The sequence below is a fragment of the Orycteropus afer genome, unplaced genomic scaffold (assembly GCF_000298275.1).
Source record: "Orycteropus afer afer isolate SDZICR_OR568_19922 unplaced genomic scaffold, OryAfe1.0 scaffold00261, whole genome shotgun sequence".
NCBI classification, from domain to species: Eukaryota; Metazoa; Chordata; class Mammalia; order Tubulidentata; family Orycteropodidae; genus Orycteropus; species Orycteropus afer.
The window spans coordinates 1,319,198-1,322,850 of NW_006921848.1; positions in this window are offsets into that span (position 1 = coordinate 1,319,198).

The following is a 3,653-nucleotide window of genomic DNA, read 5'->3' on the forward strand; positions in this document are numbered from 1 at the left end:
GGGCAGTGTTTCGTTCTGCTGTGCATGGGGTCGCTATGAGTCGGAAACGACTCGATGGCACTTAACAACAACAACAACAACAACAACATGCCTATCGTTTGGCTGGAAACCATGGGCATAAGTTCAATTCCAGGCCCTAAGGGTGACGAGGGACCATAGTCTTGGGGGTTTCACCAGGCTCTATCAGACCAGTAAAGCCAAGTCTTTTTTATGATTTTGAGTTTCATTCCACTTCCTTCTTCCACTCTCTCCAGGGTCTCCTGCAATGATCTGAGTAGTTGACAGTGGTAGCCAGGAACCATCTTGTTCTTCTGGTCTCAGGGTCATGTAGGCTGAGGTTCACATGGTCCGCTAGTCTCCTGGACTAATTGTTTCCATGCATCTTTGGTTTTCCTCATTCTTCTTTGCTCTGGGTGAGGAGAGACCCATCAGTGCATCTAGATGGCCACTTGTAAGCTTTTAAGACTCCAGTCACTACTCACCAAAGTAGGATGTAGAACACTGTTTTTGTGTAGTATATTATGCCAGTTGAGTTTGATGTCCCCCCATGAACATAGTCCCAAGCCCACAGGCCCAGCAACTTGCTCCCTCAGAGTAGCTGGCTGTGGCTAAGACATTATCATAACTTTGTACCTTGTTAGTTCTATTTATATGGATGTTCTTATAGCACATACAGATACATATGTAGAAATATTGCCTGCCAAACTTATACATGGTCATGGGTATATTCCCTTTTGCCTAGACCTACCTGATCATTCAGCCTGTCTACCTGCTGTGGTTAAATTTGTGTGTCAACTTGGCTGGGTCTGGTTGAGTGGCTGGACAGCTGAATGTAGTTATTCTGCATGGTAATTAAGTCCATGGTGGAATCTATTGGAGCAGCTGAATAGCTGCTTTGGTTATGTGGTCTGCTCCCCGTATATAAGAAGCAGCTTTGGGAATGGTCTTTAGCTTAAGGCATGCTTGAACCCTGCATGTAGCCATGTCGTTCAACAGCCTGCCATGCTCTGCTGATCTTGGGACTTTTAATGGACTTGAATTAATGGCCTGCATATGGTTTGGTAACATCGGGACTGTGCCTTTTTACTTGTCAGCTTTGGGCTTATCAGTCTCTGCAGCCAGCAGCTAAGTGAAGAAAAGCCTCCAGCTTCAGTGGGTGGGGAGCAGGAGACAGAGCTGAAGCCCAAGGTTGAGGGACTTTCACCCAGCCCATAGAGCCTGGCACTTGGAACTTGGACTTCTAGTCTCCAAACTGCGAGAGAATGAACTCCTATTTCTTCAAACCATCCCATTTGTGGTATATTCTTGTCAGAGCGGCACTAGGTAACCAGAACACTACCTATGTATCTACCCATAGATTAATGTTTGTTACTAATGATAATGCAGTATGCCTCACACACTTCTTGCTGAAGGACACCTGCATAGGGGCTGATCACCAGCCTTACCTCTTTGCTTGTGATGGAGCAAGAAGCACAAATGGGTGAAACAGATGTGGTAGTCAGGATCGCTGTCCCACAAAGATGTCCATGCCCTAATCCCTGGGATCTGTGATAGATTAAGTTACACGGCAAAATAGATTTTGCAGGTGGAATTAAGGTTACAGCCTTAAAATAGGGAGATTATCCAGGATTATCCAAATGGGCCTAATATAATGGGCTTTAAAAATGGAAGAGGAAGGCTGAAGAATTATTTAGAGGAAAGAGACTGAAGAAGAGTCAGGAGAGATTCTAAACATGAGAGGGAGTCAACCCACTGTTGTTGGCTTTGAAGATGGAGGAAGGAGGGGAGGAATGCAGTCAGCCTCTAGAAGCCTGGGAACAGCTCAGCCCTCAGAAGACAGCCAGCGAGGAAATGGGGATGCCAGTTTTACAACTGTAAGAAATGAATTCTGCCAACAACCTGAATGAGCAAGGAAATGGATTCTGCCTTAGAGCTTCCAGAAAGGAATGCAGCAGCCCTGTTGACCCTTGATTTTAGCTTAGTGAGACCCACGTAGGACTTCTGACCTACAAAACTATAAGATAATAAGTTTATGTTGTTTTAAGCCACTAAGTTTGTGGTAATTTTTTTACTGCAGCAAAAGAAAACTAATACAAAAGGCAGGGCATTACTTAATTCCTTAGGTCAGTGGTCCCTCACTTTTAGAACATCACAGACCCCTTTAAGAATCTGAGGAAAGCTATGGAACTTCTATCCAGAAGACTTCATATATACGTACAACTTTAAATATGATTTCAAGAGGTTCATGAATACACCAAAGCACACCTCATGGACCCAGATTAAACACCTTTGCAGATGATAAAAGATGATAAAGGTGAAAGTAATGTTCAGGTAAGACAAGCAGGGTAAGAAGGAGTCAATGCCCCCTCGTAATAGTGTTATTACCTCCAGCAAAGGCTGTCACAGCACCCAGGAGAACGCTTAGCAGGGTTAAGTTGAACTCATTCAATTTTAATGAAATGAATTTTTTAGACACTGAAATGAGAAGGCACCCATGCCAGCCTGATCTTTTCCTGACAGGCTCTTTGGAATATAGTATTCTGAGTATAACAGTCAGTCTTCATTAGATAGGTATTGTTATCTAGTGATTTTGAGGATCACTCTGAAAAATTAAAACATAAAAAGTGAGTAAGAGTGGGTATTGATTTTATTCCTGAGAGTATACACAGTATATATACATATATTAAAAATAGTATTCCTTAGTGAATTAAATTTACTGAAAGTTAGTTACAATAACTGTTTTAGAGATTACTAATGATTATGTGAAAGAGCCCTGGCAGCACAATGGTTATGGCTGCTACTCGTAAGTTTGGTGGTTCAAACCCACCCAGCTGCTCAGTGGGAAAAAGATCTGGCCATCTGCTTCTGTAAAGATTACAGCCCATAAAACCATATGGGGCAGTTCTACTCCGTCACAGGTATAGTTCCATCCACCTATGGTAGCGTAGTGCCTAAGGCACTTGACTGCTAACCAGAAGGCTGGCTGTTCAAATCCACCAGCCACTCCTCGGAAGGAAGGTTGGGCAACCTACTTCCGGTAGTGATACTGCCTCGGAAACCCAAGGAGGAGTTGCTATGAGTCAGGTCCGACTTGACGGCACATAATAACAACAACAATGGTCAGCTGATCTTTGACAAAGGGCTGAAATCCATTAAATGCAGAAGAGATATTCTCTTTAACAAACGGTGCTGGCAAAGCTGGATATCCATTTGCAGAAATATGAAACAAAATTTTCTCATACTATACACAAAACTAACTCCAGATAGATCAAAGACTTAAATGTGAAACCTAAAACCATGAAGTTCATCAAAGAAAAAAATAGGGGAAAACTTAGTGGCCCTAATTTATGGCATAGACTATCAAGCATAACCCAAGATGTACAAACAGCAGAAGATAAACTAGATAAATGGGACTTTCTAATAATTAATTTTTTTTAATTGTGATTTGGGTGAAGATTTACAGAGCAAATTCACTTTCCATACAGCAGTTGACATATACTTTGTCTCATGTCATTGACCACAGTTTACTACAATGCAACAGCTCCCCTCCCACTTCCTTCTGGTAGTTACCTCTTCCCAGTGTCCATCCCTCCATGCACTCCTGCCCCGAGCTGTCTCCCTGTGCATAAGCAGCTCTTCTTTCTCCCATGATT